The sequence below is a fragment of the Somniosus microcephalus genome, chromosome 7 (assembly GCF_052327205.1).
Source record: "Somniosus microcephalus isolate GS21.2 chromosome 7, FLI_Smic_1.0, whole genome shotgun sequence".
In the NCBI taxonomy this organism is placed as follows: domain Eukaryota; kingdom Metazoa; phylum Chordata; class Chondrichthyes; order Squaliformes; family Somniosidae; genus Somniosus; species Somniosus microcephalus.
Window position 1 is genome coordinate 233,319,332 of NC_140993.1, and position 25,454 is coordinate 233,344,785.

Sequence of the window (25,454 nt, forward strand, 5' to 3'; positions counted from 1 at the left end):
CCAACCATCTTCAGCTGTTTCATCAATGACCTTCCCTCCATCATAAGGTCAGAAGTGGGGATGTTCGCTGATGATTGCACACTGTTCAGCACCATTCGAGACTCGTCAGATACTGACGCAGTCCGTGTCCATATGCAGCAAGACCTGGACAACATTCAGACTTGGGCTGACGTGGCAAGTAACATTTGCACCACTCAAGTGCCAGCCACGACCATCTCCAACAAGCGAGACTCTAACCATCTCCCCTTGACATTCAATGGCATTACCATCGCTGGATCCCCCACTATCAACATCCTGGGGGTTACCATTGATCAGAAACTGAACTGGACCAGCCATATAAATACTGTGGCTACAAGAGCAGGCCAGAGGCTGGGAATTCTGCAGCGAGTGTCTCACCTCCTGACTCCCCAAAGCCTTTCTACCATCTACAAGGCACAAGTCAGGAGTGTGATGGAATACTCTCCACTTGCCTGGATGAGTGCAGCTCCAACAACACTCATGAAGCTCGACACCATTCAGGATAAAGCAGCCCGCTTGATTGGCACTCCATCCATCACCTTCAACATTCACTCCCTCCACCACCGGCGCACTGTGGCTGCAGTGTGTACCATCTACAAGATGCACTGCAGCAACTCGCCAAAGCTCCTTCAACAGCACCTTCCAAACCCGCGACCTCTACCACTTAGAAGGACAAGGGCAGCAGATGCATGGGAACATCACCACCTACAAGTTCCCCTCCAAGCCACACACCATCCTGACTTGGACCTGTATCGCCGTTCCTTCACTGTCGCTGGGCCAAAATCCTGGAACTCCCTTCCTAACAGCATTGTGGGTGTACCTACACCATATGGACTGCAGCGGTTCAAGAAGGCGGCTCACCACCATCTTCTCAAGGGCAATTAGAGATGGGCACTAAATGCAGGCCTAGCCAGCGACGCCCACATCCCATCAATGAATTAAAAAAAACTAATCCTCTATCCAAGCAAATACCTTACCCCCCCCAACCACACATCTTGCGCAGATCCTCCTCACCTGCCACCTTCTTAATCAGTTTTTTGTAGACGTCCAAGGCAGCACTGGAAACAGGTGGGAGCCTCATGACTGCATGCAAAGCAGGCCCTATGATGTCATTAGGATAATGATGCAATTTTAACGTCCAAAAATGGAAGTCTCACCCAGCGCCAATCATGCCGAGTAAAACCTAGCAGGATTATTTTCCAAAGGATCATTGAAAGCAATACGTAAAGGAAGAAAGAAAGACAGACTTGCATTTCTATAGCACCTTTTACAACCTCAGGTTGTCCCAACGCGCTTTACAGCTAGTGAAGTACCTCTGAAGTGTAGTCACTGTTGTAATGTAGGAAATGCGGCAGCCAGTTTGCGCACAGCAAGCTCCCATAAACCAGATAATGACCAGATTCAGGGTGAAAAATTGGGTTGCATTGCACCTCCCGTTAGCGCCCAGGCACGGCGCCGCTAACGCCTCCCACGAAATTCAGCAGGAGGTTAGCAGCGGCGGTAGCCGGTAATGCCCCGTAGCACTGCGCCTCCAGTGAAGTTAACGCCCCGAAGGTGGCGCGACCCAATTTTTCCCCCAATCTGTTTTTTAGTGATGTTGATTGAGGGATAAATATTGACCAGGACACCGGGGATAACTCCCCTGGTCACCTGCAAGCACTCAGTTCATAGCTATCTGTTTGCTATTGTAATTTTGGGGTTTTCCACAGGAGATTATGTCTTGGAGATTGCTTTTTTTCTACATTAGTTATGTTTCCACACCCTCAAAAAGCACACCATGTCATTCTTGGAACTTTAATTTGGTTGTATAAAAAGGAAGAACAGGAACAAGAGGAGCAACATCAGCAACAGGCTGACTTACCACAAGGAGCAATAATTGGGTCTGTTAGGAGACAACATGTGAGGGAGTTGCTTGAAGGAGGCTTTACCCAGCCCACAGGGTGCACAGGCCTCAAGAGAGTTTCCCGGTTTTGTCTAAGGAGCAGTGCATGAGGAAGCTGCTCTTCTCTAGACAGTCTTCTGCAGCCTCGTACAAGAATACACTGGCTGGGATTTTGCTCACCTTGGTGGGTTCGGGGCGGGCGATGTTGGTGGCGGGTCACGACCCCGCTGCTGCTCCATTCTGCTGTCCAAAAATTTTTTCCCTTGGAAGGGCTTGTTAAGCCCGGCCAGCGCATTTACCGGTACAACTAGAGGAAGCGGGTCAATTATGTCATTCAATGATGTGTCATCAGCTGGTTTTCTTAAAGAGACCATGTCCAAATTTATTTTGACATTTGTGCTGTCAGTGTTCTACAGCATTGAAGTGTTGCAAACACTGACAACCACTGCACAGAGGTGCAGGGCTTCACCCAGGTTCTCCCATGACTCCCTCCAGAGCATGCAGGGAGGTCCTCTTTCCGTCCAATGGGTGGAAGACACTTCCCCAGATCAACACAGCCTGGTTGCACATTGCACAGGAGGGCACAAGCAGGGATGTCATCAGGAGGACCTGGGTGCAGTGGCACAAACCTTTCAATCATCTCATTAGGTCACGAAACGTTAGTACAAAGCCACACTCACCTTCATCCTGCTGTGCCTCTCATCACAGCCCCATCACTCTGCCTTCCCTACCCTACCCCTGCACATTCTTACTCACACCAACTTACCTTGAACCTCCACCCATCCCTCTCTCTTTATCTACATTATCACATCCCCATCTCACTAGCCACCCCTCACACTCACCCTCATCCTAGTGCCATCATCCCAACTAATAACACACAATTGTAGCCACTTGGGTGTTTTATGCAATGTTTATGTAAAGTTTCTGCTAATATACTGTCAAACACTGAAACCTCTATTTTCATAACTTTGCATTCTTGGACAGATGTCCAAGTGGCTTAGTGAGTTGCAGTGAATGCTGAGATATAACAGTAACCCCCGCAATGGTGGTGAGTGTGAAAGGAATGGATTGGACATTATAGAGATGCTTTATGGTGTTGGTATGGGGTGGTGCCAACCTGGCGCATCATGTGGCAGCCAGGGTGTACAGCATCAAGTGAAGTAAATCTGGCCATGGTGAGGCCATCCTTGGCGTCCCGGGCAGCAATGTGGTCGGGTGCTGATGCCCTGTGTCCTGTGCAGCATCAGGTGATTGCGGAGAAGGTTGGTGTTGTTGTTGGTGCTGCTGGTGTTGGGCCTGATCGTGGTCGGATTCTGAGGACCAAGTTGAAACATCACCAATGTGAACTTCGACCCTAGCGCTGAATTTATCGCTGGGTCTGCCCACTGACCCCCCAGAAAATTTCAGCCACATTGTCTGCTGGGCCATGCTTTGCCTGTGGCAGTGAAAGCCATCACTGCCCTTAACTTCTTTGCCTCAGGCCATTTCCAGGATGGTACAGAGGACATTTCTTGCACCTCTCAGTCTGCAGTTCATAAACACATCAAGTAGGTCACCTATGCCAGGACCAACAACAATATTACTTTCCCAATGTACACCAGCAATCAGAAGGAACGGGCTCTGGGATTTGCTGCATGTACAGGGGGGTCATAGACTTTACAAATGTAGCCATCAGGGCACCAGAAAAACAGCCAGGAGCATTCATTAACAGGAAAGGATTATATTGAATTTACAGCACACAAACAGGCCATTCGGCCCAACGGTCTATGCCGGTGTTTATGTTCCACAAGAGCCTCCTCCCACCTTACTTCATCTAACCCCATCAACATATCCTTCTATTCCTTTCTCCCTTACGTGTTTACCTAGCCTTCCCTTAAATGCATCTATGCTATTCACCTCAACCACACCCTGTGGAAGCAAGTTCCACATTTTCACCACTCCTGAAATCCTGATTGGATTTATTGATGACTATCGAGGCCGGGGACCGGGGCCTGGGGAGGGAAGAGAGGCCGGGGATTGGGGCCTGGGGAGGGAGAGAGGCCGGGGATCTAGGCCTGGGGAGGGGAGAGGCCGGGGATTGGGGCCTGGGGAGGGAGCGAGGCCGGGGATCTAGGCCTGGGGAGGGGAGAGGCCGGGGATCTGGGCTCAGGGGCTTCCTCCTTGCCCTCCTCTCCTTGGCCAGTGTGTTAAATATCCGGTGAGTCCCACAATCTGAGGCCCCTCCTCACTTTCCCAGCATTTGCACATCACCAGCCCCCATGTCACTGCATTTATTCCCACCCTCTCTACAACCCTTCTCACTCCTTAAATAAAAACATTGATTGGCACCCCATCCACAACCTTAAACATTCACTCCCTCCACCACCGGCATACCATGGTTGCAGTGTGTACCATCTACAAGATGCACTGCAGCAACTCGCCAAGGCTTCTTCGGCAGCGTCTCCCAAAGCCACGACCTCTTCCACCTCGAAGAACAAGGGCAGCAGGTGCATGGGAACACCACCACCTCCAAGTTCCCCTCCAAGTCACACACCATCCTGACTTAGAAGTATAGCGCCGATCCTTCATCATTGCTGGGTCAAAATCCTGGAACTCCCTCCATAATAGCACTGTGGGAGTACCTTCACCACACGGACTACAGCGGTTCAAGGCAGCGGCTCACCACCACCTTCTCAAGAGCAACTAGGGATGGGCAATAAATGCTGGCCTTGCCAGCGATGCCCACATCCCAGGAATGAATTTTTTTTTAATTGCTAAACCCAGACCTGGTGGGCAGGTGTGCAGAGACACTCTGGCTGCGATTTCACCTACCTGGGCGGCTTCAAGGCGGGAGACGACCCCGCTGCTGCGTGGATCCCGTCGATATAGAAGATCTTCCCCTAATGGGCATTATTAGGGCCGCCCTGAGCATATCCCGGCCCAATTAAGAGGTGCAGGTCTGGTGATGTCACCAGATGACGCGATTCTTGTCGGTTTATTTAAAGGGGCCATGGCCCCATTTAGTCTCAGTTGCAATTTCATATTATTCAGTGCTGTCAGTGTTTGCATCTCTGAACTATGAGCTCCCAGTGCCAAAGAGCTGCACCTCACCTCTCAGATGAGTCCCTCCATCATCTTGTGGAGGGTGTGAGAGCATGTAGGGAGGTTTCTTCCTTACAGACAGTAGGAAGAGGCCTCCCCAGCAGACAAAGGCAGCGTGGCTGCAGATAGCGCAGCAGGTAACGGGGCTGTCAGTGGTGGTTCGCACCTGAGTGCAGTGCCGGAAAAGGTTCAATGATCTTCTAAGTTCAGGAAAAGTGAGTATAAACCCACTTACCTTGATGCTGCTGAGCCTGTCATCACATTTCCACCACTCTGCATTGCCAACCTTACTCCTGTACAGCATTACTCACCCCAACATCCCTTGGACATTCATCCATCCCTCCATCTCTATCTACATTATCAGGTCCCCATCTTACTATGCACCCCTCACACTTAGCCTCATCGTAATGCAATGACAGCAACTAACAACACAAAAGGAGGCAACTTGGTATAGGCAACCCATTCCATCAAAGCCTCCCTGTAAAGCTCTATCCCATTCCATTCCTTACACTCATTCCATCACTCTCACTCAACCTTCTCTTCTTTCCTTCCTTGCAGGAAAAGAGAGCCCACAATAAGAGGGAGAGGGAGAGAATGGGAGGAGGCCCTCAACAAGCCATGGCATATCTGACCACTGCAGAGGAGGCAGCACAGGAGATTGCTGGAATGGTGGACCTGCCGGAAGTGGGGGACGGAGAGAGGGGCTCATTAGAAGCTGGTGACAGAATGAATTTCCATACAATTGCATGCCTTTCATCAGTCACTCATATGGGGTGTGATGTCAAGACAAAATGAATGCTCATCATGTGGATAATGGTATGTATCTGCAGTCGACATCCTGTATATCTAACTAATGTCTTTACTCTCCAACAGGTCCATCAAGAGCCCCCCCACTGTCGAGGCGGAACAGCAACAAGACACAGCAGGGAGGTGAAGAGGCTGCCTCTACCTCTGCTGAAGCCACAGGGGTAGCACCACGTAGAAGCACCCGGAAAAGAAAGATCCCACACAAATAGTCACAAGGGTAGTCACTCGGGTGTCTTTTTCATTATCAATGTCATCTTTATATTGTATGAAGTCTTTGTAATAAATCATTTAATTGTGACACTTTGACGTCATTGCCAAATGTGTGTGCTCAAATGGAAGTAGCAGAGTGAAGGGTCTGGGCTCATTTCACATCCAGCAGTGGTGGTGAGAGTGAAAACAAGGGACTATTCATTGTTTGACTGCTCTATGGTGTTGGTGTGGGATGATACCAAGCTGCGCACGCCTGTGGCAGCCATATGTATGAGCTGCATAAAATGAGTTAAATCTGCCATTGATTAGGGCATCTCTGGTGTGACGGGCAGCAACTGGTCGCAATGGCACTGCCGGCTCATGTAGGTCTTAAGTCATCCTCGTTTTCAACCTCATGGTGCTCCTCCTCGTCCTCTGATGAGGCTGTGCGCTCTGCGCCGTCTTCCTCATCCAGTGCTAATCCTCGCTGCTGCGCTATGTTATGCAGGGCGAAGCAGACCACGACTATTCTGGAGACCCTGGCTGGTGCACACTGAAGGGCTCCTCCAGATCTGCCGAGGCATCTGAATCGCATTTTCAACATGCCTATTGTTTGTTCTATGACACTTCTCGTCGTCATGTGGCTTTGATTATATCGTCCCTCAGGCTCGTTTGTTGGCCTCCTCAAAATTTGTCATGAGCCACGTCTTCAAGGGATAGCCCTTGTCTCCAAGCTGCCAGCCGTAAAGACTGTTTGGCAGTGCGAAGAGCTGAGGGTCGGTGGAATGGCGCAGGATTTAAGAGTCATGGCAGCTGCCCGGGAACTTGGCGCACACATGTATGATAATCTTCCTATGGTTGCAGACCAGCTGCATGTTGCAGTTAACAAATGCTACTGGGTTTTGATGGGGTGCCCTGATGGCCACATGTGTGCAGTCGATGACGCCCTGCACCCGTGGGAAGCTAGCTAGAGCGGCAATGTCGAGGGCCCGCTCATTGACACTGACTTCATCAGTGGCATAATAGATATAATTGGCGGACTTGTTAAAGAGGGCATCAGTCACCTATGCGATGCATTTGTGGGCGGCTGACTGCAAGATGCCGTAAATGTCTGCTGCAGATGCCTGGAAGGAGTCTGAAGTGAAGTTGTTGAGGGAAATAGTGACTTTGACAGCCATTGGTAAGGGGTGTCCACCCCTTCCTCTGGGCTGCAGGTCTTGCTCCATCAATCCGCAAATGCCGGCAACGACCCAGCGTGATAGCCTGAGCCTCCTTTGGCACTGCTGCTCAGTCATGTTGAGGAAGCTCATCCTCTGCCTGTATACCCTGTAATGGGGGTATTGCCTCCGGCACGGTGCAGCCCTGTGCTCTGCCCTGAACAGCATCAGGTGGTTCAGGAGAAGGGTGGCGCTCTTGTTGTAGCTGCTGCTGCTGCGGCTGATCATTATCAGATTGAGGGCCAAGGTGAGAAAGCATAAATCACGGCCATTCTGATGTTAGATATGGCAGCAGCAATCTATCAAGGGTGAGATATGACGTTCCAAGGAGGTGACAGTGAATAGAGAGTTTACTCCAAATGCTTCCGAATTGCATAAAGCTGAAAATTCTCTTCCACATACTGAAGGCTTCAGCTTCTGAGATTGGAAAGTGAGCAGCTGTGAAATGGTAGCTTTTATATGACTTTTGCAGCTGTCACCTATTCAAAACCCGACATACTTACCTGACGTGATCCCCGAGCGATGTGAACATCGTGAAAAAGTTGAAAAAATGATTCGTAGCTGGTAAAATGCTGCTTAAATACCTTTAAAGACTCTCTGAAGTACTTCAATTGCCTGACCCGCCGTAAGTGCCGGGTCTGCAAAGAGCAGGCAGAGCCAGCACTAGAGAAACTCACAAGGAGGCGGGTTCAGAGCGGGATATCGCCCCGCTGTCAATCTTTTTGATTTTGACAGCGGACCCGCCTCCGAACCCACCCTCTGAGCACCAGCAAAATTCAGCCCTCTGTGCGGAACAGACAGCCCAGTGAGGGGACGGGGCCCAGAGACCTTAGCAACATTTTAAGGAAGAATTGGCCAGGTATAGTGAACAGCGAGGACAAAAAACTTGGAAGTATCGTGAACAGTGAGGAGAGTGACAGGCTTCAAGAGGACTTAGACAGGCTGGTGCAATGGGCGGACACGTGGCAGATGAAATTTAATGCAGAAAAGTGTGAAGTGATAAATTATGGTAGAAAGAATGAGGAGAGGAAATATAAACTAAAGGGGACAATCCTAAAGGGGGTGCATGAACAGAGAGACCTGGGAGTATGTGTGCACAAATCGTTGAAGGTGGCAGGGCAGGTTGAGAAAGCAGTTAAAAAAGCATACGGGATCCTGGGCTTCATAAATAGAGGCATAGAGTACAAAAGCAAGGAAGTTATGATGAACCTTTATAAAACACTGGTCCGGCCTCAACTGGAGTAGTGTGTCCAATTGTGGGCACTGCACTTTAGGAAGGATGTGAAGGCTTTAGAGAGGGTGCAGAAAAGATTTACAAGAATGGTTAAAGGGATGAGGGACTTCAGTTACGTGGATAGGCTAGAGAAGCTGGGGCTGTTCTCCTTAGAGGAGATTTGATAGAGGTGTTCAAAATCATGAGGGGCCTAGATAGAGAGAAACTATTCCCGTTGGCAGTAGGGTCAAGAACCAGAGGACACAGATTTAAGGTGATTGGTAGAAGAACCAAAGATGACATGAGGGAAAGCTTTTTTACGCAGCGAGTGGTTAGGATCTGGAATGCACTGCCTGAGAGGGTGATGGAGGCAGATTCAATCATGGCTTTCAAAAGGGGGTTGGATAACTACCTGAAGGAAAAAAATTGCAGGATTACGGGAAAAGGGCAGGGGAGTGGGACTAGCTGAAGTGCTCTTGTAGAGAGCCGTCACGGGTTTGATGGGCTGAATGGCCTTCTTCTGTGCTGTAACCATTCATTCTATCTTGTATTTATGGCCCCTAGTTTTAGACTCTACATCTACCCTATCAAACCCCTTCATAATTTTAAAGACCTCTATAAGCTCCCATTCCATCAATTTGTAGCTAGTCAGTCAGTGATCACCGATATAAAACAATGCAGGTCAGTGCCAGCTTTTCAGGCAGCTGACAATATTCCTTCACTCTGTGCAAGTCAACCCTCCCGCCCACTACTCCACCCATCACAGAAGATTAGAGGATGGCTGCAAATGACAATGGCTACCCCATCCACACATGGCTTATGACATCCCTCTGAAACTCCAGCATGCCTACACAGAGGAAATACAACCAGAGCAATGGGATCACCAGGATGATCATCGAGCATGCAATTGGGTTCATGATGCAAAACTCTAGGGGCTAGAAATTCATCTACTTACTGACACTCTGTAGCTCAATAGCTGGTCCAACGATGGCCACCATATTCCTCTCCCCACTTTGCGCTGCTGGTAAGTGACAGCATCCTGGAAAAAAATGGCGGCGTGGTGATGTCAATCAGTGTGCAACGCCGACTTAACATCACCAACGCCAACTTCGACCCTAGCACTGAATTTATCGCTGGGTCCTAAACACGCCAGGTTAACCTGTCGTGCAAGCGGGCTGACAGTGGCGATGTCTGCAGCTCTTAAAGGGACACACACATTGTGGTGTATGTAACTTGTTCCACCTTAAGAGAACTTAAACCTGTTCCACCTTAAGAGATGTACTACTTTCTCTGGCTGCTGTATACGGTAATACCGGTGGTGACCACACCGGTATATAAGTGCTGTGTAGTAATTTGCTGTGTAGTTCAGCCCTGACCTTCGACTAGTAAAGACCTGTTAGTTATTCTTGTGGTCTGTGTGCAGTGATTCATATTAACCATAACTGGAACACACAGACTTAACAGTGGCGACGAGTACGATCTTACCCTGTGGCAGAGGTACATCCAAGGCAGTTTAACGGGCGTCGAGAAGAGGCATCCGCCCTCATCATCCTGCTGAGAAAAGACTCGGGTCTGAAGAACAAAGGAAGAATCCTGACACGAAGCCTTCCATCAGCGACAGGCAGTGATCATCCCTTCTACCACGGTGGTGGATAAGCCGATCAGCGACGAGCAGCAAGTCGGCCACGTTGGCTGTGGAGTAGGGGAGGGAAAACGGAGGATATAAGGGCGGAGAACTCGACCACGGCCGGGGAAAAGAGCCGGACAGAAGTCGGGGCCAGAGGCGCTGAGACTGGGGCAGCGTAAGGCACGGGAGCCGCGGTGAATGCAAATGCAGCCGGTGTAAAAGACCGGGCTGCAAGCGGGCTGGGAGGCACGAATTGAGAACCGCTGGGGAGGCGCGAACGGCAGCAATACGGCAATCGCCATTACAGCCAGCGGGGGAGAAAGGCAAACGCGGGAAGCCGCCATTTTCGTAGGCGGGGGAAGAAGACAAGCGCGGGAAACCGCCAAATTAAAATAAAAGAAAAAAAAAGAATTTTTTTTTTTGTTTCTCAAGAAGATTGCAAGGATGCCTAAGCGTGGTAACATCAACGATTTCGAAGCCGCTGTTGAAGATTGGGCCACGTATGTAGAACGCATAGAAGTTTATTGTAAAGCAAATAAGATATCAGATGAGGATAAAGCACTAACCTTAAACTTAATGGGTGCGAAGACATACGGGCAATTGAAACACCTTCTATCACCAGAGAAACCGGCGGATAAGACTTTCGCGGATATTGTTACCGTCCTGAAAAATCATTTAAGCCCCACGCCGCTGATGCTAGCGGAATGATTTAAATTTTACAGCAGAAAGCAGCTGAAAGATGAAAGCAATGCTGAATTTTTAATTGAATTGCGTAAGCTAGCAAAGTACTGTCAGTTTGGAACAGGACTAACAGATGCGCTAAGAGATAAATTTGTGTGTGGATTGTTAAAAGAAGAGACACAAAAGCGACTGCTTGAGGAGAATGAGCTGATGCTTGATAAAGCTGTCGCTATGGCAGCATCGCACGAAGCCGCAGCGAGAGGCACGGCGGTAATGCAGCTACGGTCACCGGAACTCAGCACAAATCAAATGGTCTTGGGTACAGTAAAATGTTATCGTTGTGGAAAGACAACGCATGATCAGAACCAGTGCTGGTTCAAAAATAAGGAATGCAGAAAATGTGGCAGGCTTGGTCACATAGCTAAAGTATGCCGGTCAGGAGAGAAGACCAGCAACAAAAAGTCACCGCAGGGAAAGTACAGAAAGGTACACAAGGTGCCAGAGAACAGTTCGAACGAACAGAAGTCAGATTCAGACGCCAGCAGTAATGAACTGGGTAGCTTAAGAGTACACAACGTTGGTAAGGAAGCAGACCTCCAGACAATTTGGGTCACACTTCAGATAGCAGGAGTCCAAGTGAAGATGGAATTGGACACTGGATCGGCATTGACGGTCATGAATAAGAAAGATTACAAAAGGTTATTCCAACATATTCCCCTACGGGATACGGAGATTGTATTGAAAACATACACGGGGCAAAGAGTATACTCCATCGGATAGAGGTAAAGGTGGTCCACAAGGGCAAAGAAAGCCGAGGAATGGACTTATATGTGCTACCTGAAGGAGGTCCACCACTACTGGGACGGGAGTGGATTAGAAAAATGAATATGGACTGGCATTCCTTAAAAGCACTAACGGTAGATGCCAGGGAAACAGATGTCAAACCTAAACGATTGTCCAGAATATTGGACGATGCTAAAGAGGTGTTCCAGCAGGAACTGGGAACACAGAGGAATTACGGCAAACATCAAGATTGAAGAACATGCACAACCAAAATTTTTCAAAGCCAGACCAGTACCCTATGCGATACGACCTGCTGTGGAAGCGGAGCTGGAAGCGCTAGAACGTTCAGGAGTACTGTCTAAGGTAGACTGGAGTGAGTGGGCTACGCCCATTGTTCCCGTGATGAAACGTCCTTCGAGCAACAAGCCGGGAGAACCAGGGAAGGTTCGCATCTGTGGAGATTTCAAGATCACTGTTAATCCGGTGCTTCACACGGTGCAGTATCCGCTTCCGCGGATTGAGGATATCTTCGCTTCATTGTCGGGCGGGAAACACTTCACCAAGATAGACCTGGCGCAGGCGTACTTACAGATGGAAGTTGAGGAAGAGTCACGCCAGTACCTTACGATCAACACGCATAGAGGCTTGTACCGGTATAATAGACTGGTTTTTGGAGTGGCATCGGCTCCAGCAACTTGGCAGAGGGCCATGGAGCAGGTATTACAGGGAATTCCAGGCACACAATGTTACCTGGACGATATTCTGATTACAGGAGAGGGTGACGAGGAACACCTCGCAAATTTGGAACTGGTGCTCATCAGATTGAAAGAATATGGACTTCGAGTTAATCGGCAGAAATGGGAGTTCTTTCAGAAGCGGATCTCGTACTGTGGCCATGTCATTGACCAGGAGGGACTTCATAAGTCTCCTGACAAGATCGAAGCGGTTGTGAAGGCTCCCGCTCCGGTTAATGTATCTCAGTTGAGGTCATTCCTAGGATTGATTAACTATTACCATAAGTTTCTGCCAAATTAATCCACGGTACTGCACCCGCTGAACGCTCTTTTGCAGAAGGGAGTACCATGGGAGTGGAGCGAGGACTGTAAGAAGGCCTTTCGCAAAAGCAAGGAATTGATAACCTCAGAGGAAGTGTTGGCTCACTTCAACCCAACACTGCCTATTCGTTTGGCTTGTGATGCTTTTCCATATGGTATTGGGGCAGTACTCTCACACAAGTTGCCAAATGGCACGGAGAGCCCAGTCGCGTTTGCATCCAGATCATTGACCTCCGCTGAGCGCAACTATGCTCAGATAGATAGGGAGGCTCTCAGCCTTGTGTGGGGAGTAAAGAAGTTTAATCATTACCTGCAGGGCCAAAAGTTTACGCTTCTGACAGACCATCAGCCGTTGGTATCCATTTTTAACCCTAAGAAGGGTGTGTCGGTGATGACAGCACAGAGACTCCAGAGATGGTCCCTTTTCCTAGGGGCACATCAATATCAGATAGAATTCAAAGGTACAAAGCAGCATGGTAATGCTGATGGGCTGTCGCGCCTGTCACTACCTGAAGAAAAGGAGACAACGAAGGTTGACCCTGTTGAGTTATTTCACTCGACCATCATTGAGTGTTTACCAATCACCAATGCAAGTATTGAAAGAGAAACCAGGAACGACCCGACACTGTCCCGAGTCTACGAGGTGACAGTGAAGGGGTGGCCAGCACATGGTGATTCTCTGTTACCGGCATTCTCGGTAAGACGAGACCAGCTGTCCGTCTGTCAAGGAACATTGATGTATGGAACGAGAGTGATTATTCCTCCTAAGTTAAGGGAAAGAATTCTAAAGGAACTGCATGAAGGTCATCTGGGGGGAGTCAAGATGAAAAGCCTTGCTAGGGCTTATGTGTGGTGGCCGGGTATCGACCAACAGATAGAGGAGCTGACGAAAAGCTGCTCAGGGTGCCAAAAAGTGCAAAATGCACCTCCGATTGCACCAGTGCATCCATGGGAATGGCCTTCAGCCCCTTGGCAACGCGTACATATTGACTTTGCTGGTCCATTCATGGACTCCATGTTTCTAATTGCGGTGGACGCACATTCTAAATGGCCAGAAGTGAGCAAGATGACTACCACTACTTCAGAAAAGACAATTGCGGTGTTAAGAACGATATTCGCAAGGAACGGATTGCCAGAACAAATATGTTCCGACAACGGACCACAGTTCATGTCAGAAGAATTCCAAAAATTCTTAAAGAGGAATGGGGTGAAACATTATACCTCTGCCCCATATCATCCGGCTACAAATGGGTTGGCCGAGAGATTTTTACAAACATTCAAAAAGGCAATAAATGCCATGAGCGAAGATCAGATTCCACTACAACATAAGGTGGACAAGTTTTTACTGGCATATCGAAACGCCGCTCATGCAGTGACAAACCAAAGTCCTGCCATGATGTTTTATAACAGGAGGCTGCGGTCCAGGTTGGACTTGTTAAAACCAAATGTGCGGAGGGAAGTTGAAAACAAACAGTTCCAGCATATAAATAACAAGACCACTCGGAGTTTCGAGGTAGGACAACCAGTGTTGGCCAGGGACTATGGAAACGAGAAATGGCAATCCGGAACAATTCGGGCCAGACAAGGACCCCTGATGTACACGGTAGATGTTGGTAAAAATGTAATACGGCGTCATGCTGACCAACTGTTGGAATCGAGAACAAGGGTCGAACCCATGGTTACGACAGAGACAACCGTGGAAGAAGTTAGTAAACCTGAAGCATCTACCTCGGCAGTGAATGTACCTGATGATGATGTCCAAGACATAAGAGACCAACTAGAGGAGTCACCTCAGCAACAAGAATCAGAGACCCCTGAAAGGCGTTATCCAACTCAAATCAGGAGGCCTCCTGAGAGACTGAACCTTTGAACTGTTTCTACATGAAGTTGTATATGTATATATGTTATTACGTTATGTTAAATGGGGATATAACTGTTAAGCTAAAAAGGGAGGATTGTGGTGTATGTAACTTGTTCCACCTTAAGAGAACTTAAACCTGTTCCACCTTAAGAGATGTACTACTTTCTCTGGCTGCTCTATACGGTAATACCGGTGGTGACCACACCGGTATATAAGTGCTCTGTAGTAATTTGCTGTGTAGTTCAGCCCTGACCTTCGACTAGTAAAGACCTGTTAAAGTTATTCTTGTGGTCTGTGTGCAGTGATTCATATTAACCATAACTGGAACACACAGACTTAACACACATCATTCAGGTAAGTTTGAATGTAAGGGTTGGACTGTTTTTTTTAATTTTCTTGAAGTGGTGGCTTGCTGTGAAAAATGTTTTAGTGAGTGCTGCTGGATGCTTGCAAGGGCTCGGATTGTAAGTGAAGGCCTTTGAGAAGACAAAACATGCTGCCAATACTCAGCAGATCATGCAACATCTGTGGAGAGAAAAACAGAGTTCACGTCTCAGGTCGACATGCTGCCTGACCAACTGAGTATTTCCAGCATTTTATGCTGTCATTTCACATTTACAGCATCCGCTTGCAGAGGGAAGAGGAAGACGTAAAAGAGGAGGAAGCCAAAGAGGAGGAATCAGACAGAAAGATGCATCCCAGACAGCCCCTTTGTGGCTGGGATATCCGAGATGGAATCATCTGCCTGCGGTCCCATTGGCTGGGCAGGCTGCCTCTTCTTGTTGACCCACTGGCTGAGCAGGCTGCATTTCTTGGGTGTGTGAAATGAGGAAGGCACAAGGGTGGAGTTGTGCAGATGGAAGGGCGGGAAAGCAAGAGGTGCATGCCAGAAGGAGGATAATGTACAAGGATGCCCGCATCTTGTATCCTTTCTGCCCCGCCGCTGGCCAAGGGCTCAGCCATGCCCCTGCCAAGAATGGCATGCACCGTCCCCTCCAATGGGGTGAGGTGAGGCTAGGAATGGGAGATGTGCCTCGTCATTGGTGCAGATTGTTGGTAGGTGAGTGATTGGGGTTTGTGCATTGAGCAGTGTGTGAAGCTAGTGGTGCAGTTGGTAGGAGATGGCTTTTGAAGATGCAATCATTGACCAGTGATCTGAGGTCATGAAGCGTCATTGGGTACTGGAGCCAGGTGGTGGGGACGACACTGCTGGCAGTGACGGCCTTGGTGATGTGGTCCCACAGCTTTAACAGCTGAATAGTCACATTTGGAACTTCTTTTAAATATTGACTATTTCTTAAAAAGGCAGGAACATCTATTGATTCACTGCATTTTATTTTGTCATGCTTCAGCGTGCATGGCCCCTTTAATTCTCAGACCTCTTCATTGCCCACAATTCCCTGCGAGCTCCACAACTTCGCTCCCAGAGGCTGTGTGAAGCTGCAACAGAAACCTCGTCCCGGATCACACCAGCAACGCCACCAGGACGGCATTGCACGGAAAGTGAGTACTGCGCCACCTATCTCCAGGCCCCCGAGACCAATTTCACTCGGTTAGCGTTGCAGCCATTTCCAGCGGCCGTTAATTGCAGTTGCCGGTTACACTGGCAACTTTGCTGACGAACACAAATTTTTCCCCCATGATGCCTGGACAGGTGTGGGTTCTTGCACACAACCCACAGAGGGTCCCAGGCATTGTGGTAGTGTGCTGCTGTTTCACAGCCTCGCAATACAAAGATGATTGCTCATGGGGGAGGAACAGCAAGAAGACATCCTCTCATCTGACAATAGGGTCCTCAATTTAAATAAAGGAAACTATGATGGTCTGAGGAGCAAGTTGGGTAGGATTGATTGGGGAATGGCGCTCAAAGGGTTGACGGTGGATAGGCAATGGCAAACATTCAAAGACTGAATGGATGAGCTACAGAATTTGTTCATCCCAGTTTGGCATAAAAATAAAACAAAAAAGGTGACTCAACCGTGGCTAACAAGGGAAATTAGGGATAGCATAAGATCCAAGGAGAGGACATATAAATTGGCTAGAAAAAGCAATAATCCTGAGGATTGGGAGCAGTTTAGGAGTCAACAAAGGAGGACAAAGGGATTAATTAAGAAAGGGAAAATAGAATGAGAGTAAGCTTGCAAGGAACATAAAAACTGACTATGAAAGCTTTTATAGATATGTGAAGAGAAAAAGATTGGTGAAGTCAAGCGTAGGTCCCTTGCAGTCAGAATCAGGGGAATTTATAATGGGAAACAAAGAAATGGCAGACCAACTAAATACATATTTTGGTTCTGTCTTCACAAAGGAGGACACAAATAACCTCCCAGAGATGCCGGGGAACATAGGGTCTGATGAAAGGGTGGAACTGAAAGAAATCAGTATTTGTAGGGAAATGGTGTTAGGAAAACTGATGGGACCGAAGGCCGATAAATCCCCAGGGCCTGATAATCTACATCCCAGGGTACTTAAGGAAGTGGCCCTAGAAATAGTAGATGCATTGCTGGTCATCTTTCAGAACTCGATAGATTCTGGAACAATACCCATGGATTGTAGGGTAGCTAATGTTACCCCACTATTCAAAAAAGGTGGTAGAGAAAAAGCGGGGAATTATAGACCGGTAAGCCTGACATCGGTAGTGGGGAAAATGCTAGAGTCTATTATAAAAGATGTAATAGCAGAGCACTTGGAAAGCAGTGACAGGATCGGACAAAGTCAACATTGTTGTGTATGTACCTTTAAGAGAAGAACGGATTCTATACTGCAGTACCGGCAGTGACCACCCCTGTATATAAAGCCATAGCAGGCTTCTGTCTTCAGTCTTAAGTTACCCTCTGTTTCAGCATTTCCTGCCTGTGCAGCTGCCTCAGTCAGCAGGAGGAGAAGGAGCAGACAAACCAGGAGAGTGGAGAGTGTAAAGTGGTGGTCTCCTGACCAGGAAGAGGAGGATATCGTTAGACCACCACCACCTCCACCATCATCACAGCAACTGAGGTGCCTGGAGAGAGAGGACAGAGGAGGAGAAGGAGAAGGGAGGCCAGCAACAACACCAACCAGGGGAGAGGCCTTTCCCATTACTGCCTCCCCAAATTGGCCTCCATTCCAGGAGAGAGGGGAGAGAAACAACCAACAACTACCAACTGTTTGGAAGGAGGGAAGAACAACAGCATCTTTCAGGTGGGTGTTATTTGGTGCACTCTCCCAAAGACTTTGTATTTTAGGTGGGGGGAGAAAAGAAGAAAAAAGGGCCGGATCATCAAGGGGTGTGTGTGTGTGTGGCTCTTGTAAAACACTAGGCCACACACATCACTAATTAAGCACCCCTTCCTATTGCCTGACCTGGGATAGCTGGAGCTGCCTAGGTGATCAGCCCAATTGTACATCGTTAAGACCAGGTGTGGGACTGAGCCTGGGGCGTCTCCAGCTTTCCCAGGTGAAAACATCTTCTCCCCCTGCTAGAAGACCACCTTCAAAGACTTTAATTTTTCATCGGAGAGTGCACCCCTGCTGACACCCACCCACCCACCATCCTGAGTGGCGACCCTGCCTTTGCGGCCTCCCTCCTTCCCACCCACCCCCCCCTCTCTCTTTGTCTTTCTCTGCCTTTCTCTCTGAGGCACCTAATTTCATCTTTAATTATTAATTGCCGATTGAGCAGAGGGGAGAAGGCCCCTCTCCCAATTTCAATCAATAAGGGGGAGAGGTGTGCCTTCAATTTAAACAGCTCCCTCTGCTCAATTGAGGACCAAAAAAATACCTGAGGCCACATAAACACCTTCAGGCCTGTGACTTGGGGTGAGTGTAGCCCTTTTTTGAAAACACCCCAGAATGGCGACTGCATCTTCGCCAGTGACGGGGCCAGCCAAGATGTATGCGGGAGTGGCAGCCACAGCCACAGCTGCTCCCACTGCTTCTGCTGCCCCGTCACCATTCAGACTAATAACAAAAAAGCTTGGGGTGAAGAGCTACACTCACCCCACTATGACCATTGAGGCCTGCGTTAAAGCCATGGCTGGGGTTGTCGGCCCCTCAGCCATCGTCGCGGCCTCAAAAATGTATGGGAAGGCTGTGTTCTTCCTGGGGTCGGAGCGGGCGGTGTCCCTGGCTGTCACCAAGGGGCTCACCGTGGGCGGGACCTTCCTGCCGGTGGACCCCCTCGAGGCCACCATGCAGAGGGTGGTTATTTTGAACATCCCGCCCTATGTTCCTGGTGAGCTCCTCCTTCCCCATCTATGTCAACTTGGGGAGGTGAGGTCGGGGATCACACCCAACCCGCTCGGCTTCCAGGAGGCCAGCCTTCGCCACGTCTTCTCCTTCCGGCGCCAGCTGTTCATCCAGCTGGTGCGGGAGGAGGACACTGACGGGGCATTCGTTGTCCACCACGAGGGGACCGCCTATCGCGTCTTCTGGACGTCGGACGGTGTGCGGTGCCACGCCTGCAAGGAGGTGGGGCACATCCGGAAAAACTGCCCCGCCTCCAAGGCCGCCGGATCATCTCGTGCGTCCGAGGCTGGCGCCGCCAACGCTCCTCCCCCCGGATCTGCCCGCGCGTCGGGAACGTCTGATGCGCGGTCGACGTCGGGGGCCGAAGCCACCAAGGCCTCCGGCGGGGGGGAGGGAGAGTGTCCGGCCGGAAAGAAGGCGCGGCGGAAAAATAAACACCTTAGGGCGGGTCCCCCCGTGGATGGCCAGCCCTTGCCCCTTGAGCACCTTACACCCGCGCTCCTCGCGGAGTTAATCGGGGCAGACGCGAGCGGGAGGGGCCTCGTGCCCGAGCCTGCGGCTGCAACCGCCGTAGCGGAAACGCCATTACCTGCGGCCGGGCTCGGGCCCGAGGAGCCCATCAAACCTGCTCCGCCGGAGGGAGCTGAGGAGGAGGCCTCTGCAGTCATGGAGGTCTCCCTCGCTCCCTCCGTGCTAAAACGAAGGCGCGACCCCCTGGAAGAGGAGGAGGACCGGGAGGAGGAAGGTCGCTCCGAGCAGGGGGAGTCGTCGCCCGCCGCGGGTACTGCGCCCCCCCCCCCCGTTGTCATCATCACCAGCGATCGGCAGGGGTCGCCTGTCCCTCGGGAGGCTGAGGCAGATGTGTCTGTCCGACGTGTGCCTCCCGGGGATGGGGACGAGACCCTGCCCATGGGGGGGGTTGCGGAACAACCCGCGGCGGTAATTGAAATTGACCTTCTATCGGTGCCGTTACCCCTCGCCGGGTCGGGCGGCCTGGCGTCTGGGTCGGGCGAGCTCGAGGATAATGAGCTCGCCCAATGCGACCCGGACATCTCCCAGGGGCTGCTCGTCCTGGTAGAGCTTTTAATTCAAAACCCCCCATCCGCTGGGTCGGAGGTTGGTGGCGGGGAGGAGGATGGCCCCCTGGCTGCGTCTCTGGTGCCGGACGTACTGGAGGAGCTGGGAATTGTTCTCTCCCCGGTTTCTCCGGTCGTTCCGGCGTCTGAGGCGGAGGGGAGCTCTGAACCGCCGCCGTCTTCTGGCCTAGCACCCCTAGAGGAGCCCAGGGAGAAATCCTCTGCCGCCGATCCTGGGGGTGGGATCCGGGCGGAGGCGGGGCTGGCTGGCGCGGCCGAGCCGTTCGCTTCGCACTGCGCGGCGGACGGGTCGGCCGCTGGTGACGACCCCCTGGAGGAGGATGGGGACTCGGTGATGGGCACGGAGGACGATTCGGACTCCAGTGCCGACGAGGCGATGGATGACCTCGTGCCCCTTGCCGAGTCTCCCCTCATTCCCGTAAGGGAACTCCGGGATTTTATGGCCACGTACCTGGGTCGGTGCAATAAGGTCCGGCTGGCCCTCGACAGGTGGTCGGAGCTGGCGCTGCTCATTGTATCCGTCCGCGCCGCTGTTAAGATCATGGGCGCGGACGAGGGTGTGAACCCGCTCGAGCTGCGTCGGCTCACAACGTTTCTCACTGGGCTGCTGAGGAAGTGGCGGCTGACCAGCGGCTGCGCTTCCTCCCCCCGTTAGGTGTAGGTAGAGGTTGCACTATGCTTCTGACATGAAGATAACCATAGCCAGCCTCAACATCAACGGCAGCAGGGAGGCGCGCCGCAGATTCAATAACTTCTCGGTCCTTCGGGACGGGAAGTATGCGGTGTGCTTCCTGCAAGAAACCCACACCGTTCCGGGAGATGAAGCCACATGGCTCCTGGAGTGGCAAGGAGGGGTCAGCATGCGTCACCTCTCCAACAGTTTCAGCGGGGTGGCTATCTTGCTGGCCCCGCATTTTCAGCCGGAGATCTTGGGGGTCAAGGAGCACGTGCCGGGCCGCTTGCTCCAGGTCACTGTTCGCCTGGGGGGCATGCCGCTCCATCTAGTGAACGTGTACGCCCCTCAGACCGGTGCACAGCAAATGCGCTTCTTCGAAGAAGTGTCTGCTCTGTTGGGCTCCGTCGACGTGGGCGAGTGCGTCATCCTCGGGGGGGATTTTAACTGCACCCTCGAGGCGAGGGACCATTCGGGTCCCCCGCGAAGCCTGGCGGCGATGGAGAAGTTGAGGGACCTGGTTGGGTCCTTCGACTTGGTGGACGTCTGGCGAAATCTCCACCCCGACTCCAGCGCCTTCACTAGCGTGAGGTCTGGGGGAGGAAGGTCCAGAATCGACCGCCTTTACATTTCCCGGGCATACGTCTCCTGCGTTCCGGCGGCTTCCATGCGGCCGGTGCCGTGCATGGACCACCACCTGGTGTGGGCGGAGCTCGCTCCGCTGCGCGCGCCGGGGGGGTCCACGTACTGGCATTTTAACAACCTGCTGCTGGAGGACGCATGGTTCCGGGATTCGTTTCGGCTGTTCTGGGCCGACTGGAGAAGGAAGCGGGGGGGCTTCCCCTCCTTGAGGCTATGGTGGGATGTGGGCAAGACTCACATCCATCTCTTCTGTCAGGAGTACGCGAAGGGGTCGACCAAGAGGCGGGAGGCCCGGGTCGGGCGGTTGGAGAAGGAGGTGCTCGACCTGGAGTCCCGTCTCGGTCAGGTCGTCAAGGACCCGGCCCGGCGGAAGGTGTACGAAGAGAAGAAGGGCGCGCTGAAGGACCTGCAGCTCGTCGCGTCCCGAGGCGCGTACGTGAGGTCGCGGATCCAGCTCCTGCGGGACCTGGACCGCGGCTCCCCCTTCTTCTACTCGCTAGAAAAAAGACGGGGGGTCCGTAAGCAGCTCTTGGGGCTGCTGGCCGACGACGAATCTCTGGTCTCGGATCCGGAGGGAATCAGCGCGGAGACCCACGCCTACTACGGGGCTCTGTTCTCTCCGGATCCGTCCAGCGAGGATGCGCGCAGAATTTTGTGGGAGGAGCTGCCGAAGGTCAGCCCGGAGGGCGCTGAAAAATTGGACGCTCCGCTAAGCCTGGCGGAGCTGACCGGCGCCCTCCGCCAGCTCTCTAGGGGAAAGTCCCCGGGGCTGGACGGGCTGACCGTGGAGTTCCACAGGGCGTTCTGGGACGTCTTGGGGGGCGACTACGCGCGGGTCCTGGGGGAAAGTTTGGCGACCGGGGAGATGCCCCTCTCTTGGCGCAGGGCGGTCATTGTCCTGTTGCCTAAGGGCGAGCGATCTCCGCCTCCTTAAGAACTGGCGCCCGGTCTCCCTCCTCAGCACGGTCTATAAAATCTTTGCCAGGGCCATGTCTGCTCGCCTTGGCACCGTGCTGGCCCACATGATCCACCCCGACCAGTCCTACACGGTCCCGGGCCGGACCATCCACGATAATATCCATCTGGTCCGGGACCTGGTCCACCACTCCCAGAGGGCTGGTCTGTCGGTCGCCTTCCTTTCCCTGGATCAGGAGAAGGCGTTCGACAGGGTGGATCACGAGTATCTCTTCGGGACGCATTTCGTCGCCCGGATCCGACTTCTGTACACCGCCGTGGAGTGTCTGATTAAAGTTAACGCGTCCTTGACGGCGCCCCTTCGCTTCGGGAGGGGGGTGCATCAGGGATGCCCCATGTCCGGTCAGTTATACGCCGTTTGCGTGGAGCCATTCCTGCGCCTCTTGCGGAAGAGGTTGACGGGACTGGCTCTGCAAGGGCCGGGCGTGGAGGTGGTCCTCTCGGCTTACGCCGATGACATGCTCCTCACGGTCACGGATCCCACTGACTTGCGGAGGATGCGGGAATGCCAGCAGATTTACTCGGATGCATCCTCCGCCAAGATCAACTGGGAGAAATGTTCCGGACTCCTGGTGGGTCAGTGGCGGGTGGACTCCCTGCCGGAGGAGTTCAGGCCTTTCGGCTGGAGCACCACGCACCTCCTCTATTTGGGAGTCTACCTTAGCCCTGCCGGCGAACTGGCAAGAGCTGGAGGCCAAAGTCACCGCTCGCCTAGGACGCGGGACAGGACTGCTCCGAGTGTTGTCCTACAGGGGTCAAGCGCTGGTCATGAACCAGCTGGTGGCCGCCATGTTGTGGTACCGGTTGGTCACTTTGATCCCTCCCCCTGTGTTTGTCGCCAAGATGCAGAAGAAGCACATCGACTTCTTCTGGGACAAAAGGAAGCACTGGGTCTCTGCCGCGGTTCTGTGTCTCCCGCTTAGGGAGGGCGGTCAGGCGCTGGTGTGCCTTCGCACCCAGGCTGCGACTTTCCGTCTTCAGACGCTGCAGAGATACCTGTACGTCGAGAATCCTCCGAGATGGTGTGCGCTGGCGACGTTTTTCTTCCGCCAGCTGCACGGCCTCAATTACGACACGCAACTCCTGTTTGCGAAAGTGGGCGGCAGGCGTGCCGGCCTGCAGGAGCTGCCTGTCTTTTACCAGGAACTACTATGGGTTTGGAACTACGTCGCTTCCAGGCGGAGCCCTTCCCCCGTCAGGAGCGGCGGCTCTCCTTCGGGAGCCGCTGCTCAGGAATCCGCACCTCCACGAACGCGGTTTCGGGCGGCTGACGGAGGGCAAGGCTGTGCCTGGCAAGGTGACCAGAGTCGGGGACCTGCTCGATGGCGGAGGAGCGGGCTGGATGGCGCCGGAGGAGCTGGCGCGGCGCCTGTCCTGGGCCAACGTCCGGCTCGCGGTCGAAGCCATCGAATCGGTGAAAGCGGCACTGGGCCCCAACTCCACTAGGTGTAGAGGGGCGGCTCAAGCATGTGGGGCGATCCCGTCCGAGCTTACCCCCGTTCGGACGGAATTCCTCATCGGCGCCCGGCCCCGAAACTCCCCTCGGGAACCGACGCCTCACAACTTGAGCCGTCTCGAGGAATTACCCTCCATGCCTTTTCATTCCGCGCAGAGGGGTTTCCTGTACGGGCTGCTCCTGCACACTCTCCACTTTGCCATCTTCGTCTACCGTCCGGACACGCCTTGGCGTGGCGTCTTGCCGACTGGCGGTGGCGGAGGTCCCCAATGGAGGGCTCTCTACACAGGAGTCCACCCTTGTTCCATCGGGGACTTGGCCTGGAGGGTGTTGCACGGAGCGGTCCCGTGCAATAAGGTTTTAAGAAGGTTCACGGACTCCCAGGCCGCCTGCATTTTTTGCGGCCTGGAGGAGTCCGTGTTTCACGTTTATATGGAGTGAGAGGTTGCAGCCCCTCTTTCACTACTTGAAGGGGCTGCTCCTCGATTTTTGGTTGCACTTCAGTCCCACGCTCTTGATCTACGGTCACCCGGTGCGGAGGGGAGCGGACAGGTTGGAGGACCTCCTTGTGGGCCTGCTCCTGGGCCTGGCTAAAAGAGCCATCAACTGGTCCAGGCAGCGGGCGGTCGAGGGGGTCGTCCAGCCGGATTGCCTGCCTCTCTTCTGCGGCCATGTTCACGCCCGGGTGGCCCTGGAGATGGAGCACGCGGTGTCCACCGGCGCGCTTGAGTATTTCCGCGACCGGTGGGCGCCGCGGGGACTGGAGTGCATCATCAACCCGGATAACCCAATTTTAATATGATTTGTTAAGTTTTAGTTGAACTTTTGTTTACAGTCAATTTGTTTTTTTTTGGTACAAACAAAAAGAGTACCCTCTGTTCAGTAAATACCTGTTATTATTGTTCTCCTGCAGTCCGTGTATGATTTATACTCGGACACTACAAACATGGATTTACAAAAGGTAAATCATGCTTGACTAATCTACTGGAATTTTTTGAGGATGTAACTGGTAAAATAGATAAGGGAGAACCAGTGGATGTGGTGTATTTGGACTTTCAGAAAGCTTTCGATAAGGTCCCACATAAGAGATTAGCGTGCAAAATTAAAGCACATGGGATTGGGGGCAAGGTATTGACTTGGATGGAGAACTGGTTGGCAGACAGAAAGCAAAGAGTTGGAATAAATGGGTCGTTTTCCGAGTGGCAGGCAGTGACTAGTGGGGTACCGCAAGGATCGGTCCTAGGACCCCAGCTGTTCACAATATATATTAATGATCTGGACGAGGGAATTGGATGTAATATCTCCAAATTTGCAGACGACACAAAGCTGGGTGGGAGGGTATGCTGTGAGGAGGATGTCGTGAAACTCCAGTACGATTTGGACAGGTTGGGTGATTGGGCAGAAACATGGCAAATGCAGTATAATGTGGATAAATGTGAGGTTATCCACTTTGGTGGCAAAAACAGGAAGGCAGATTATTTGAATGGCAATAGATTGGGAGAAGGGGAAGTGCAGAGAGACCTGGGTGTTATTGTGCACCAGTCGCTGAAGGTAAGCATGCTGGTGCAGCAGGCGGTTAAGAAGTCAAATGGTATGTTGGCCTTCGTAGCAAGAGGGTTCGAGTACAGGAACAAGGATGTCTTGCTACAGTTGTACAGGACATTGGTGAGACCACACCTTGAGTATTGTGTGCAGTTTTGGTCGCCTTACCTGAGGAAGGACGTTCTTGCCATGGAAGGAGTGCAGCGAAGATTCACCAGGCTGATACCTGGTATGGCAGGAATGACGTATGAGGAGAGATTGTGTCAATTGGGCTTATACTCACTGGAGTTTAGAGGATTGAGAGGGGATCTCATCAAAACCTATAAAATTCTGTCAGGCCTGGACAGACTAGATGCAGGAAGGATGTTTCTGATGGCTGGGGAGTCCAGAACCAAGGGTCATAGTCTAACGATAAGGGGTAAGCCATTTAG

The 25,454-nt window shown here is 51.9% G+C and overlaps 1 protein-coding gene and 1 long non-coding RNA gene across 3 annotated transcripts in view; one reads left to right on the forward strand and one right to left on the reverse strand.

Annotated features, from left to right (window-relative positions):
• Window positions 1-6,088, forward strand: part of LOC147115146 (uncharacterized) — a 52,426-nt gene extending 46,338 nt beyond the window's left edge. The window contains exons 2-3 of one of the 2 annotated variants that reach the window (XR_015079056.1): window positions 5,540-5,699; window positions 5,855-6,088. This is a non-coding gene — a long non-coding RNA (uncharacterized LOC147115146). Of the gene's footprint in view, window positions 1-4,009; window positions 5,700-5,854 lie in introns of those variants that run through there. The other variant, XR_015079055.1, reaches the window with a different exon arrangement.
• The window catches only part of dok6 (docking protein 6), a 759,619-nt gene that overhangs the window by 498,768 nt on the left and 235,397 nt on the right, over window positions 1-25,454 (reverse strand). The gene's annotated exons all lie outside the window — the stretch shown is intronic.